Source organism: Condylostylus longicornis, unplaced genomic scaffold, assembly GCF_029603195.1.
Source record: "Condylostylus longicornis isolate FDR11 unplaced genomic scaffold, ASM2960319v2 ptg000011l, whole genome shotgun sequence".
NCBI classification, from domain to species: domain Eukaryota; kingdom Metazoa; phylum Arthropoda; class Insecta; order Diptera; family Dolichopodidae; genus Condylostylus; species Condylostylus longicornis.
In genome coordinates, this window is record NW_026577980.1 from 2,046,108 (window position 1) to 2,063,146 (window position 17,039).

Sequence of the window (17,039 nt, forward strand, 5' to 3'; positions counted from 1 at the left end):
TTGGATTTATACTAAAAGTAAAAGATAAAATAAAAAGCATATGTATGTTTGATTTGATTTCCAAGAAATTTTTATATTTTTCATGATTGCTTTTACAAAATATAAAAAAAAATTGAATAGAAAAGTTTTTCAAGCTTTGCCGGTTCAATATAAGATACCTGAAGGAATAGCATACGCGTGCTGAAGAACTTCAATAATGGAAAACGATTTTTAGGAGCGAAAAATTAAAGACACAGCTCTCTGTCCTTTTCCGAATCAAATCGTGGTAAGATCCGGCAGTAAAAAGGAAAGTAGATTACGAAAAAGAAAAAAATGAGACCAGATTGAAAAATAACCTATAGCCAAACCAGATGTAGTATAGTAATAACTTAGGCATTCAAATATTAAAAAAGTAATTGAAGAAATTCGGGAAACACAAATGGGATGTCTTTTTTGCAAAAGCAACATATAAGAGAAACAGGATATTTTAAATCAGGTAGTAGAAACCACAATTCTAAAGAATATAACGGGAATAATGCTAGAGAATGAAAACGAATGGGACATGAAATTGAAATATATGATTGGTTAAAATAATTGGATGACCCGGAAACAACGAAATCAATTAAAAAAAAATAAACTAGTACTTAAATATAAGGAAGACAAATATGATATCACAATGAAATAGGGGATCGACATATAACCTTAAATAAACCGAAAAATATAAAGTTAATTCCACTAAAGAATAGTGTGGGGCCCCACCTCAATCGTACACATCTTCTTTTCAGTACTGTTAACAGAATTACAAATTTACAATACCACACAAACCTGTAAATTTTGCCGGATATGACGAAAATGTTTTATTAAAAAGTGTTGACTTTTTGTGTAAAACAAAAAACTAGAATACGAGTACCTACACAATTTTGGTTTTATCCGAAAATAATCCACTCATATATACGAGTACAATATAAATAGATATCCTTAAAAAACTGGTAACATATTCCCTTTTATTTTACAATGATGAAAATGTTTTCTATGTATAGCTATAATAATTTCTATGGGGCTCCAAGGACGAAAAATATGTATATTTTTTTAAACTTAATCCCCGTATAAAGACAAAATTTTGTTGAAAAAAAAAATTTGTTGAAGCATAAAATATTGTAGAATATTTTATATATTATTTAAATCCTTATATAATAAGAGAATAAATCAGGAAACACACGGAACATGCATATTTCAAATAAAATATATGACAATTTCATCATTGAACGCCATTAATAAAATCTATACGTACGTACGTTTGTATGTATATTGCATTTTAATTGAATCTGCATTACACTTATTAGAATTCAGTTTCCGTTACAACAAAAATCTGATTTATATAAGTTCAAGGAAATAAAGCAAAAACAGCAAAAAGGAATAAATGAACTTTGAAAAAAAAGTGTCATGGTTTGTAAGCGTGCACTTTTACTTTAACCTTGTATATTTAAAAGAAAGTGAGATCAAATAATTTTTTTACGGCTTTATTACTTTGAAAATATTTTTGTTGAATAATTGATAAATCTCTTCCTGTATCATTTCTGCCATCGTATCTAGTTATAAAAAAGCCCATTCGGAAGAAGGTTCTTTTTATAAGGTTAAGTTCTCACATGTTGTTGCTTTGCGGTATAAAATGATCGAGTTGCAGAATCGAATTGATCATGCATAAATATAAAAAGAACTACTTTAAGTTATGTACTTAACTTTAAATTCTCAAAATTTTCTACAATTTCTAAAATATTTGCTTTATTTTGAAAATTTTTAATTTGTACATGAAATTTGAAACAACAAGTCTTAAAATATAAACATGCAAAAATGTTTTAAAGGTTGCTTTCATTTTAATTGAATTTAAAGTAGATTTAGAAATGTAAAATGCAAAAATTGCCCTTTATTTGTTGAACTAGCAAAATGTTGAAAACCCAAATCGAATTTTTTAATTCATCACACTTAAGCAAACAAATAAAATTAAAAAAAAATTATGCTGTACAACATTTCGAAAATTCTTTAACTGAGAAAATGTGCCACGAGTTTCAAATATATCTCAGAAAAATTAAACAAACAAAATAAAATAAAAAATAAATAAAGAAAAATGGGATAGAAATCTTTTTTCTCTCTCTCTCTGAACAGGTATTCATAATCCTTTTTGGGTTGTCCTAAACAAATAAAAGCGATACTTCATTCTATTTATTTTATATGATGCCAATCAAATGTTTTAGTAATCATTAAAAATTTTTTTCTTTTCTAACTAAAATTTTATTTCAACTAGTATTCAAATATAAAATAACGTGTTTCGTATAACCACTTAGAATATAATTTATAAGTAAGAACAGATCAGTCAAACTTAGCCGACTAAATTACACCATATACACCCTGACAATCTGATTATAAAATCAAAACCTGGGGAGCTAGCTGATCAAAGTTTTTGAGGAGTGTATATTTGTAACAACAATTCTTACCAAATTTCCAATTAAAACATTTATTTATAATTATTCTTTACAGTTGTATAGCAGCTTCCCGAACCCTGTTGTTCGAATTCATCCAATTACAAATTGCAGCCGTCTTTGACAGAAAAGAAATAATTTATGAAAATTTGGTGGTGCTTTCTTTCTTTCATTTTTGAGTTATCGTGTGAATGGACGGACGAACTGACGAACATGTCCAACATATTTCTAATATATCTGCACGTTCTTACTGTACAGGCCGTTTCTTCAAAGTTAATATGTCCTTCACTTAGGTTTAGGGTATAGAAAAATTTAAGTTTTCTCGATTTTTTTATAATTTATTCAACAATTCAAGCTCAGATTACTTAGGTGAATATTACATTGGGTTGGGAGGAACAATTAGCGAGCACCACTCGCACTTCAATTTGTTCATACGTATCTGCATATAGTGCATGTAATTTTACACTAATATGTATGCATACTACCAGTTCCGAGTAATGAAATTCCCGATAAAAAATAAATACATGATAGTAAAAAGCAATTTATCATAAGAAAAAATATTTCTTTTTGACCAGTTGCTGTTCTGCTAAAAACATAAATTACAAACTAATTCATATGGTGTCATAGTATTAAGAAAAAACCTCAACTTTTACCGTAGCAACAAGTCCTTGTTCAAAAATATTTTTCTTCCTTAAACGATTTTAAATGATCATATTTAAAATCCATTATAGATGCACTTTTATGCTTGTTTACATACTTACGCTTTGTCAGAATGTGAAAACAAAAAAAAACGACCTTTTCATTGAATGCAATTGGCAATTATTATCTTATTTGTTTCACAGTTGTTTTCTGTAAATGTTATTGGAAAATCATTTAATATTAAAATTGGTAGAAATAATGGATCTGAAAGAAGAAGATTTCCTAAAATCGTGTTAGATGGGCTTTAAACTGAAGGAGTAAATTAAATAAAGCCTGTACAGTATAAAAAAATCATAATTAATTTACATAATTAGATGCGGGGTGACGCTTAATTTAAAAGAGTAACTCGAAACTAAAGGATTAACTGTACATTTAAATCTACAAAATTTTGAAAAAATTTTAAAATTCGTTTAATTCAAATATTTCATCCTTAAATTCTAAAAATTTTATAAGATTAATTTTAATTTTTTTTTGGTACAAGAAAGACAGATGGGCAAATAGAATAAAACTTGAAAAACATTTGAAGTTTTATCAAAAACGCTCTAATGAGACAAAGCAATAGAATTGCACAAACAACTATGTATATAGTTACAGTTAAGTTTACGACAAATTTATTCGTGCTGAAATATGCAATGATGACACAATTCTAGAAAATATTATGGATGCAATTATTATTTTATTACATAAGTATTTTAAATGAATAAAAATTCTAGTTGTCTTAGTTTAATTACGTATAGCACACGAGAAAAATAAGAGAAAAAAATTTTTAATAGGTTTATTACCTTGCAATTTTCTAAGAATATTACCAAGGAAAACAAAAAGTGAATGAACTGAAATGGAATTTTTAAAATAATACGGAAACACTTCAAAATTAATATAAGCTGAAAATAATATTTAAGGCAATAATATATAAGAAATAAAAAAATTAATATTATTCAGTTTTTAAGAAATTTAAACTTTTTGAGTAAACCTAGCGACAAAGTAAGTAAATAAAGCTTGACAAAAAAAGAAAATAATTTGACTGGCAGCACTTTAGCACTAATGTTTATTCTTTGATGTCGAATTTTACAACGCCTTGCAGTATTTTCTAAAATTTCATTTGGAAGTAAAATTTTTTTATAATTTCTTTTGTTTACTCTTATTTGTGAAATTTTTTGGTTACTCAAAACTATCTCTCAAAATACGATTACGTCACAAAGAGTAATTTGACAGTTTATACTGAAATAAATGTAGCTCTTTCTCTCTTTTGATAGCGTGATAAGTATCTTAAATGAGAAGTTCGTAAAAATATTTTAAATTTACCGAGAATTACTATTAGATTTTACTTTAAGACCAATGAAACGGAAAATAACTTTCAAAATAAATAAACAAACGTCACGATCTACCGTTGGGAAATATTTTTATATTTTTTAAAAGATAAAATATAAGAAAATTAAATGAAAAAAGTCATATAATGAACTTTTAAATTATTAAATTTTATTGTCACAAAATATTTTATGTGAACAAAATATAAAATATGAAAATATTGAAAGAGAAATAATAATTTGAATCAATAACAATTTCCTTTTTAATAAAAATAACTTTTACTCATCGCAAAGAAAGGACAATATTCATCACAATATATCTATTAAAAATAATACATTTTGTATATCAAATTTGTACATGTGCGTGTGTTCCATAAAATAAATTTCATTTGACATAAAAAAATCTTTCAGAAACAAAAATAAGGTTATGTGTAAATAGGTGTACCATTGAGAATAATGGCAAATCTGTCACATTCTATATACATGTATAATTAATCAACTTTTGAAAGTTAAACCTATATGTATGATTATTTGCGTATGAAGAAACAAAACACAAAAAAAGAAAAAAAAAGGTCGATGAGCATGAGATGATAACATCCTTTTTGTAAACAAAATGTCAAAAAAAAAATGCTTACAATAGTTACAAGAACTCATGTTTGTACGTACATGGAAATGGAAATAAAATAATTTTTAGAATTTTCATAGAATAATTAAAAAACAGGATACTTATATAAAACACCTACAATAAAAATTTAGCATGACACCGCTATATAGTGATGATTTATGTTCTCTGTTGTATTTATAGAAAGCTTATATAACTCATATACGTATAAACATGACTTGTTCATTTACTATCTTTTTCAAAAAAAAAAAAATTCTCTTTGTTTTCTTTACATTTTCAGTCATTACGTAAAGAATTATAAATAGAATAGTGTGAAATTAAAGTAAAGGTATTTTAGGTGTTCATTTCAACAATATGGCTACAAAGACTGTTAACTGGCAAGGAGTAATATTTTAAGCTCAAATATAACGCAGAGATGGTGCTCTGCGAACTCAGATTGAACCGGACTGAAAGGATTGTGGTGACCTTCACTATGGCCCTTTCCCAGTATGTCAAAGATTTGACGATCATGTCAATCACGTCAATCGCTTGATTTAGCAAATGACAATCACCTGTAATTTGAGCAATTTTCAAACAAATCACTTATGCATTAGCCTTTAAAAACATGCGAAAAAAAAACTAAAATGACAATCAATTGCGTTAGCAACATATGTTGGGATTTATGACGCTAGCGTCATGTTGCCTTGGGATTCATGACTAACGTCAGTTGCATGCATTTGACGATACTGGGAAAAGCCCTATAGCCGTTTGAGTGGCTATAACATTGCATGGAAAAACCATTGAACTGAAGAAGAATGTTTGGGTTTAACACTTGACAAGAGACTTCGGTGACACAAACACGAGGAAGTAGTCATGAAAATGGCTACCAGGGACAACACAGTATGCAGAACAGCTGCGGACAAGTCTTGGGGATGTAGCCCTTATATCATCAGGGGAATGCAAACTTTGATGGTGGTGTCGCTTCTAACATACGAAGCGGTGGCGTGGGGAAAAAGAAACACGCTCGAAAATACAAAAAGGAACTTGGAGAAGCTAAAATAGAGATTGGCGTGCGTGTGCATTACAAATGCCATGACAACTTACACAACGGTGGTATTTGAGGAGATTCTCGACTTCTCACTTCTTCATTTATTCATTGTTCATCTGATCATTGAACAAGGGAAGCCATGCTACGGTTCGATGGAAGATCTGGAGACGGGGATCGAGACACCCTCTACAGTAGGATTCCCCTGTTGTGCCTTCCGAGGGATTATATGATTAGAAAATACATTTTTGAGAAAAAATTTCCCATAAAGTTAGATGACAAAAAGATAGTACAAATTACAGGAGTCGATCAGCTACCAGATAAGAAGCCACACCATCATTTAGTAAATAACGGGTCGAAAATGTCGTCATGTATAATGTAAGATAATAGTTGGGACAATAGACCTCTTGAATCACGGTGCATCATCTCGCCAATCCGCTATCTACAATCAACAAGCTCAAATTCAAAGGGAACAACGTCTATCAGCAAGGAAAGTTGAGTAGAATCTCCATATAACAAACATCCTAAATTCCATAACAATTATTCGCAATATACAAAAGCTATAATATAAGAAATCTTCCAAAAACAAAAAAACGTGAAAAAATTCTAACTAGGGATCCCTCTTTATTCGATATTTTTCTATATTTGCGGTTTAATATACTATAGTGATAGCACTGTATATTACTCATGAATTATTTTCTGGCTCTTTAAATGTAGCTCTTGCTTAAGTTTTTTATTGCAAAAATTTGAATTTTTCATTGAATTTCTATTCTGTATTACTTTCTTAGCCAAAAGAAAAACAGAAATGGTTATAAATTCTATGAAAATATTTTGAGAAATAAAAATTTCACTATTTCCTTATTTTTTTAATTTTCAACCTTGTTTTAAGCACACATAACCTTCAAATATAATTTTGTAAATATTTTTGAATATATTTGAGAACTTCCAACAACAAGTTCTCACCTTTAAGTTTCTTTTCAAGTATCCAACACAAAATATTATGCTTAATTTTCATAACAACACTATAAAAATATTCATTTTGTTATATATCAGTTGAGTGACAGTAAACTTCCGTCCCCCCTCAAATTATTCGCAATACAGCAGTAAAATGACAAAATAATTGAATTTTTTTTTTTAATAGAAAACAGTAAAAAGATTTTCAACGGTAAAAAAGACAATAATTTAAATAAACAGCCTTGAGGATTTTTTATTAGACTCAAGAGTAAAATTTCAATTGCACACAATACAATTTCAAGTAGGAGGAACGAAGGAGAACCTTAGAAAATTACAATTTGAATATAAAAAAAAGAAGAAAAATCAACAGATTCAAATTCCTGTAAACAAATCTGAAAAAAAACAAAATAAAAGAAAACGAAAATTTTTTAACAGAAATACCCAAATTTCTTACTACACAGTTATATACATTGACAGCCTTATTAAAAATATCGTCTCCCGAGAATTAAAATCCAAAAATAACACTCAAACACACATTCTCTCCGTTTTATGTATATGTTACGGAATATTTTTTTATTTTACAAACAAACCAAAAACAATCTCTATTTTAAATTAAGAAATTTTTTTTATTATTTTTATATACGTAACAAACAAAAAAAAATTTATAATTAATTTTTACTTGCGAAAAATTTATTATACGTTCTTAAATAACACCAAACATATACAAAGATGGCAGAAAAATATTATTCGCTTATCTATTTACCTTATGTATCAGAACTTTTGTCAAAAGAAAATTATGCAAAAAAAATACGGGAATTAAGTTGATAATGGTGAATTAAGTAAATAATGTGCTCAGAGCGACAGTCAATGTTTAAACAATAATAGGATTAATTAGTGTGCTTTAAGCCAATTAAATCGGCTAAAAAAAAAGACCTTTAAAAAGAAAAAATATAATGAGATGGTATAACCTACTTAAAGTTAAATTAATGTTAAAGTACATGGAGTATTTAATTGAAATTTAAAAATTTAACGCAGCCAGTAAACGAATAAAAACTATTTTATATTAAAGTTTTCTGATTTTCCACTTTGTTCTAAAACATGTTGAGAGAAAAAAAAATACAACTGAAAAAATTATTCAATGGAAATTCATAAGATTGATTGGGTATAGGTTAACTACTACAATTCTTGCATAATATTCCAAATATTTGATTTGTAGATCATTTCATTTAAGAATTCGTTTAAAAGAGCTTTTTTCGTGAATTTTTATGTAGAAATCAAATGGCGAATGGCGGCATATAATGGTGGAACGAAAAAAACAAGTTGATGTCAGCGGGTATTTTAACCAAGTAAAATTTAATAATAATGCCCAATGGCCATCCACCCCCCCCCCCCCCCCCACGCCCCTTGCTCGATAAAATCCTAAAATATACATAAATTCGCCTAAATATACCTTTTTGTTGTAGATAAAATAAATCGCTTTCTATATTAACAATTGTTCCATATTAACATACTTTACTAAACTTTTATATAAAACTATGCTAAAAAAATATTTTTCTTCTGTAGAGATAAAAATTTCTTCAATTTTTATAAGAAATAAATGGCCAACATTTGATTAGTCATCCAGAAACTCTCAACATATTTTTTTTTATTAGAATACAACGCCGAAGAATTATATATATATGTATATATTAACAAATAATAATATTGTAATTATTATAAAATAACAAAATGCCCAGACTGGTAATAAAAGGACTAAAAGAAAATCTAAGTTGTTTTCAGAGCTTATGAGAAACTATATGTAATAACGGGACATAAAAATAATTTTCGTTTTTTTTATAAAATGGAATTTAAAAATAAAATTTAGTACGAATAAGTCTAAAACATTTTTCATGATATCATCACATCATTTTGAAGAGGATTATGAACAAACAAAAGAGAAGTATGCGAGTTCTTAAATTCGTATTTGTCATTGACGTAACAGTGGGATTCGATTTATGAGTCAGATTTCCTTTTTAACTTAGATAAAACTTTTCGCAAGTGCACACTTTTTATGCCATAAATCTACAAACTGATGGGGCTCGCAGGTACCAGCTTTTCTGTAAGTTCTGTCTTATTTTATAGCGCAAAAATAAGGAATTAGTTCAAATCTAACAAGAGCTTCAAAGAATGAGGAATTACATTAAAAATATTATGTTACGAACTTTAATATTTTTTTCCTCCTATATTAATGATAAAATTAATTAAAGTTATCCTTTAAAGTAAAACAAAACTACTTTTGTAATAATATAAAAAAAATGCCAGAAAAAATATTTTCACTTTCCCACAAACAATCGGCTTAATGAAATCATTATAATATTGTTTTCCCATTCTTATTTTTGTTGTCCTTTTTCATCCTTTAATTTTTCTATTTATTCTTATTTGATTTTTGTTTTATTTTTATTGTTATTCCTCTAATTCAATAAGTAAGTAAAAGCACATTATATAATATCCTTGGATGTAAAAAAAACTACAACATTATGAAATGAATAAAAGAATTTTCGTTCCGGAGTTTATTGAATAGAGACCACTATCGCTATTTCTACACGCTTATACACACATATATATTTATACATACACATATTAGTGTGTGTACGGTGGTGACTAATACTTAAGTGAGAAACTCAATTTTATTATTTTTAGAACATGTGTATGAAAATCTTATTATTATTTTTGAGCGGAAGTAAAATTAAAATACAAAAAAAAAACTTCTGTAAAATTATTTTTGTTGTTTAAACAAAACACAAGGCTATTTAAAGTTTTCCCAAACATTTTTTCAAATAATTAGTAGGAGTTATATGAAATTTGATTTTTTTTTTCTCCACGGGGACCAAGGCCCTTAAGCACCCTCATGTCGACCCATAGGATCTTTTCTGATTCCCATCGCCCTTACATTAGCTCTATACCTAGGTCCCTGACAAACCGCAGTATGGCTGACACATCAAGCTGTGAGATACTCCCCGGGGTCACCAACCCCCCCCCCCCCGCACTCACATAGTAAGTGCTCCATGGTTTCGTTCTCCTCCAGGCATAAACGGCAGACCTCGTCCGCCACTCTGCCCATCCTTTTCAGGTGGACCCTCGAGAGGCAGTGTCCAGTGAGAACCCCCACTAATATCCTCAAATTTGGACGACTGAGCATGGTCAGAGACCCTGTCCCCCCAGTCCCAGGGGGGCACAAATTTTCTAGAGTGCAGCAGGCAAAGGCAGCTATCCCAGTGTTCAACTGACCCGCTCCTCCCATTCACTGAGGGCACGCAAGACCGTTGTCTTGGGCGCCCCAAAGCATGGCTTCGGCCCAATGAAGGGAGCCGCCGCTCCCTCCCTGGTAAGACCGTCAGCTATCTCGTTCCCGCCCAGCCCGTAGTGTCCCGGCTTCCACATCAAGGTTAATTTGTTGTGCCTAGCCAGAACGCCAAGGGTGTCAATGCATTCTTTCAGCAGCCTGGATTCCACTACAACAGACAAGAGGGCCCCAAGAACAGCCCTACTGTCCTACATAATAAATATCCTGCTCCTTCTAATGTTCCTTCTGATACATTCCAGAGCACACAACTCTATGGCATATATTTCAGCCTGAAATATCGAAATTTAATATTACCCGTGATTCAAAAATTCTTGCAGAATTAATGTATATTCTTTCAGATTAGCCTTACACGAAACCATGATGCCTCATGGTGAAAAACCCTGCAATATTTCTAAACACAACTCTCAAAATATCAACTTCAAAAAAATCTCTCATACATTCTTATCATCCACCTGAACGTAAATTACCCTACTGACTCACAAAATCGAAACGAAATCGTTAAAATATTTTTATTTCATCTATTTTAATCTTTTTTTAACATTTCTCAACATTTTACCAACAGAATATAGGTATAAAGAAGCCGTTCAGAAAATAGGGAATCATCTTTAATGATCGAAAAATTCACTTGGATTCATTTTGCCTTTTTTAGTTTAACGTCAAATAAGTTTAGAATTTCCATAAAAGTTTTTTCGAAATAACTCCAAAAATATTATTCTCAGACAAGCACTGATATCATTCTCAAAGCTAAGCACAAGCTTTACACAGAGCAGTCAATAAGGAGTAATGTGATGAACCTCGTAAAGGAAAGAAACTGATCAGTTTTTACAATGAAGGCATTCTAACCAAAAATTTAGCAGTTTCTTAACCCTTCAAATTCCTAAGTATTTAACGCTTTATTGAAATCATTTGTATAGCGTCCTCAATTATCAAATATATAAAGTTTCATTTGCATAAAAATTAATACTTCATACTGAAATTTTCAGTAGAAATTAATTAAAATTTCTAAAAGTAATATTTAGATAATATTTACGGTAAAAAAAGTATATTTAATTATAATAAAATTTCGGTAAAAAAAAATTACAAAGTTTTCAGAATAAGAGCAACTTTAGTCTAACTGTACTTAAAAACTTTGTCCCTCTCCCCTCCTCTCCTCTTGAAGTAGCTCATTGTTAATTTACTAAAACTCTTCGTCTTGTAATCAAAATCCTAAGTTATTATAATGTTCAATATTAAATAGTCGTCAATATTTCTGTCTTCTGAATCATAACTTTTTTGCTCATTTCATAAACGCTCGTAAATAGCCACACATATTATATGTATAATAAACAATAAAACAAAAATATGAAAAGTTTTCCAATTCTACATCTGGGGTAAAATTTTCCCATATAACAAATAAAAATGTAAAACTCCCATTATGTGAAAAAAAAGAAGAAAAAGAAATTGGATAAGTGAAGAAAAATGAAAATGTTCTGCTTTTTCCGAATATTAGGAACCAAAATGAGCATGAGGAACTAAAATGCTCATAAATTTTCTGTTTTTTTTTTTGTTGTTTAATACAAAAAACTCAGCATCATATGAATATTTTATGAAAAAATCGCTACAAGGTCATAACACAACTTTATTTTATTTCTCAACACACGATGTGTACGTTATGTACATATTTATATAATTTACACACATTCAAGATTTTCACACATTTTTAATATAGAAAAGAAAATCTCAACTATTGAAAGAATAAAAGTTCTATAAAAAGTTTTTGATATAGGCTGCGTTTGAGTTTTTCTAAATGAAGCAAAAAAAAAAATTTTTTTCTTTCCATTTCGCAAAAGCCTTCCTCTCTTTAACAAACAATTTCCCTTTAAATTTAAAATCTTTCCCTAAATTTTCTAAAAATCAATAATTATTGAAAATAATTTTTATTTTCTCCACATGAATAAAATGCTAGTAGACTATACCACTAGCTTATGCCTGCGGCTTCAAGTATAGGTTCTGTTTTTAATTGTTGGGATTTGAAGAAAAAAAAAATTGAATGGAAGTGGTGACTTCCATGACCCACCTTTGATTTAACACATGTCTAACAAGCAAATTAAACGAGCTGAACGCATCAATTTATTGCTTTACATAAACATTTTCATTAGTTCAATCAACCAATAAAGACTTTACAATTATATCGAATAATAAGCACAATAAAAGTATTACAAATCATATTTATTACAACTTTTGACAAAATAAAAAGTTTTTTTCCCGAATTTTCAGAAACAACTTGCAAAAAGCTATTAAAAATTGTCATTCATCTCTGAGAGGTCACATTTGAATAAAAATTCTTCTAATAATTGAACTATTAAAGAACAAAAACGAGTGGAAATAAACAACAATTTAAATTGTTAATAATTTTTTGTTTAAAGAATTCAAGTACCTACCCTTGATTCTTCTTCCATACTTCATAAAAATTACAAAGTACAAAGTAACAAATCTATTATGCAAAACATTACTTTTTTTCATTCTCTTGAAAACCTGTGAAAACTTTTACGTCGGTAAAATGAATTCAAATTTTTAATACTCGAGATAATGCTAACGTGTATGTATAATATGAAATTTAATTCGTTGCTACGAGACTCTTCATAAAAAAAAGGAGATTTCTAGGAAGAATATTTTTCTATTCATTAAAATTTATAAATGAGGTAAGGAAAAGGTGCATGGAAAAAAATATTACAGTTAATTTGTACTTGTGCTTTTAATGCTAACCTGATTAACACATAATCGTTAAAATTATATATGGTAAATAAAGCTTATATCACTATCGCATTTGTATTTCCTGCATAAAACGGTTGGAGTGTAGTAAATATTCGGTTTTTATCATAATACAAAATTATTACATTTAGGAAATCATAATACATTAACACTTGAACATCGTTATCAAATTAATTTTTAAAATAAATCTTCCATTCAAGGTCAAGGGACTAATAGGGTAACTTCGTAATTGTTTTATCGCAAGTTTTTGTTCAGCGGTTAAGATTATTTTTATCTTATCGAATCTATTTTGAAGGTCGAGTGTAAGCTTTCTTAAAAACATCCATATATATACATTCCAAAGAACGTATACAAACATAAAATAGAACGCTGGCGTAATATGTAAAACCAAAGAAATAATCCCAAACAAAAATTTTATTGTTATTTTAAATAAAGAAAATATTTGGGTTAAATACTAAAGAATTTCTAAACTGCTTCAGAAATTTACAATTAATTTTACACCTTTTCGGTTTACTTATTTTCTCTACATAATTGATTTGGCTTAAATATTTGAATTCAATCACAATTGTCTATGATCTCCGAAAATGCAAACTAAATAAACTTACTCACAACTTAATATTTAAAAGTTTAAAGCTTTTTTAAGAGCCAAAATTTCGCAAAAATTTAAGGATTACGTAAATCATTGTTTAAGCCTCTCTTTCTCTCTTTCTTTTATTAACACTACCTCGTTCTATATTAATAGAAACTCTTCAACACCATTTTTTTCAAAACTAAACTGTAACCTAAAAAATCAAAGCAATAAAAAATCCTACCAATAAAAAAAATTTCGAAAAAAAAAACCTTCCCTTTTCTTGTTTCTATTGTACAAAGATTTGATCTTTTATTTCTCTATAATAACGATTTAATAAGATTAAGGTTGCGATTACATTCTAATAAAATTTCATTTTAGATTCAGATATTCTATTTCTTTTAGTATTAGACATAATTTCCTTCAATTTTCCAAAATTTTTAAATCGTGATCTTAAATGGTAACACGTAAAGATTTATAACATTGCATATACCGTTATTGCTTTGCGTACATAAATATATAAACGTGTGTATAACATGGAATTCTTTAACAAAAACTCATTTTTTAAAATACTGAAACATAAACCCGTGCACAATATTACATAACACAGTGATAGACAACACTATTATAATAAAAAAAATGGTCATAATAAATAATTGAGAAAACACATAAGAGTACAGTTATAATATTGTTATACTTAAAATACTGTTATAGTTTGTTAGTTTGTAAATGTTTATAAGTATGTAATACATACTGTATCTGTATAGTGATTAATTTTTATATTCAATTTTTATGAATAAATACCATAATTTTTCATTTTTATTTGGAATATCGTATATGTATACCTATATAAACAAAAGTAAGTACCGATATAAATTACACTAATGTTAACAATTTATGCAAATATTTTGTATATAGCGACTGTACAATTGTCGGCCAAAAATATATTAATATTTCATAAGAAATAATAAAAGCAAAAAATGTGACCTTTCACAAGATTTCTAATGTATTTTCTAATTAATTAATTTTATTGTATGACATATGAATTCACTGACTTTTCCTTATCACATCTTCTAAGTGTAAAGTGTAGCGGACTTGCCTATGGCCATTTCACAAATGTGCTGCTTCCCGTCCCCTCTCCCCTCTATTTTATGATGACCTTCCCATCTTACATTTACTCCACGATTATACAATTGTGTATAATTCTGGTTCTTAATGTATAGTCCGAGAAGAATAAAAATTTTATAATTTGATACGTTAAGACCACTGGCACAATTTTGAAAATATGTCTGCTGTTATCTTAAGTTAGACATTTATATAGTATGTAATATTTCTATACAATATTTACATTATATATGTGTATATGAATTTATTTAAAAAAAAAAAAAAAATTCATTCCATTTAAAATTTTAGCACAATAAATGTTTGTACCACAATCGTGATGGTGTCCCTTATATTAAAGCTATAAAGTTCAAGGTTTTTTACTCTACATTATCAGTATACAAGTATATTGGTGCGTATAACAATATCTATATTAAACACATGCACATTCAATTCGTATTATTTTAACGTTTATTGTGTATTTTTTGATTTATTTAATATAAAATTGAATTTCCTTGGATTTTCCTCACAAAAAAAAACGTTTTGTCTCTTTCCTTTTCTGTTCAAATAAAAGAAAAAAAAAAACGGAAAACAAAAACAAAAATAAGAGACACAAACAGATTATCTAAAAAGGATATTTTATATTTTTCTTATTTTTTCCTTTTCATATCATTATTTTTGTATTTGTCCATTCTAATTTCAAATCTTATACATTTTCTTCTAAATAAGGAAAAATGTCCTTTTTTCTTTACTTCGAAACAATATCCATAATATTGAAGAATGAAACCTAATATAAATTCTAGCATGGTTACCAGAGAACCATAGAAAAATTTTTCAAAAAGGAATATTTTTTTTTTGCAAAACAAAAGAGTTGTAGCTTTAAAATTAAAGCGATTTGAGTAAAAAACAAGAAAAGAAAAACAATAAATGAAAGTTCATTTAATAGCAATGGCAAATAACACCAAAAAAATTACCCTTTATGCGTTTTGTTTCTTTCTTTTTATCTTTTGTTGTGGTTTCCGCTTTCGTGTTTCTAACAAAATATAAACACCCAAAAACATAAAATCCTATACCCTTTATTGTACAGTTAACCATGAAAAATAAACCAAAAATGAATCAGCAAAAATTAATAGAATTTGTAAAAAAAAAAAAGGTTTTCATCCCGTAAAATTAAGTTAAAAGTATAACCTACATTTAACACTCCCAGCTATTGTTAATGCAATAATTTCATTGAAAATAAAACTGTTACATTATAATTTTGTATAAGATATCCTTTTTAAATCCTTTTCGTAATAACTTCTATTCTATTTTTTTTTCTTATCGATTTTAGCTCCTTAAATGAACAGTTTATTTTTGGGTTATATTCCTAGCTTTAAAAAAAATTGTTGTATAATTTCTTAGCCATTATTATTATTTATTTTTGATACGATATTAAATGTAGCCGTTGGCAATTCTTATTTTTACTGAATGAATTTTAATAAAAATTTTATAAAATTATTGAGGCAATCTAAGTCTATAACTTCTGTTATATTTAATTAAAATCGTGTAAGATATGGTCAAGTAATAAATTAAATTCTTAATAAAAGTGTAAGAATGTTAAAAATTCGGAAATTTGTAAAACCTAATTACAATACTACACGAATTACTTTATACACAATGACTTTTAATTTTTCATTTTTGAAATCTTATATTTTTTATGATTATTGTGATATCTGATTTTATTTATCCCATATTTAACGATTAAATTTAATATTTAAAGAACATTTTTCTTTTTTGATATTCAATTTTGCGATTGATAAATATTATTTTTACTAAAAACCTACGTTCAAATATTAAGTACCTTAGACATTACTTATATTAAGAGTCTTAGACATTACTTATATTACACATAGAATTCTTTTATTTTATGATAACATGAAAATAATAAATTTTTTGTTTTAACTTTCAAAACAATTCCTACACGATAAAGTCAATAATAAAAAAAAAAAAAACATTAATATTATTTTTTATCAGCTTTTACTTCTTACAACTTCTTGGACAATTTTAGATTTTCAATTGCCTTGAATCCTGTGTACATTTCGAATCCGTTCGTCTTTTTTCTGATATTTATTTTAAAAAAGCAAATATGTACTTTGCAAAACACGTCCGTATACGCACAAAATAATGATGTGAACATATCTAATTGCCTTGTATATTTTTCAAAATAATGTTTATAAT

At 27.8% G+C, this 17,039-nt stretch overlaps 1 protein-coding gene across 3 annotated transcripts in view; it reads right to left on the bottom strand.

Moving 5' to 3' along the window:
• The window catches only part of LOC129619237 (neuroglobin-like), a 67,594-nt gene that overhangs the window by 8,925 nt on the left and 41,630 nt on the right, over positions 1 to 17,039 (bottom strand). The gene's annotated exons all lie outside the window — the stretch shown is intronic.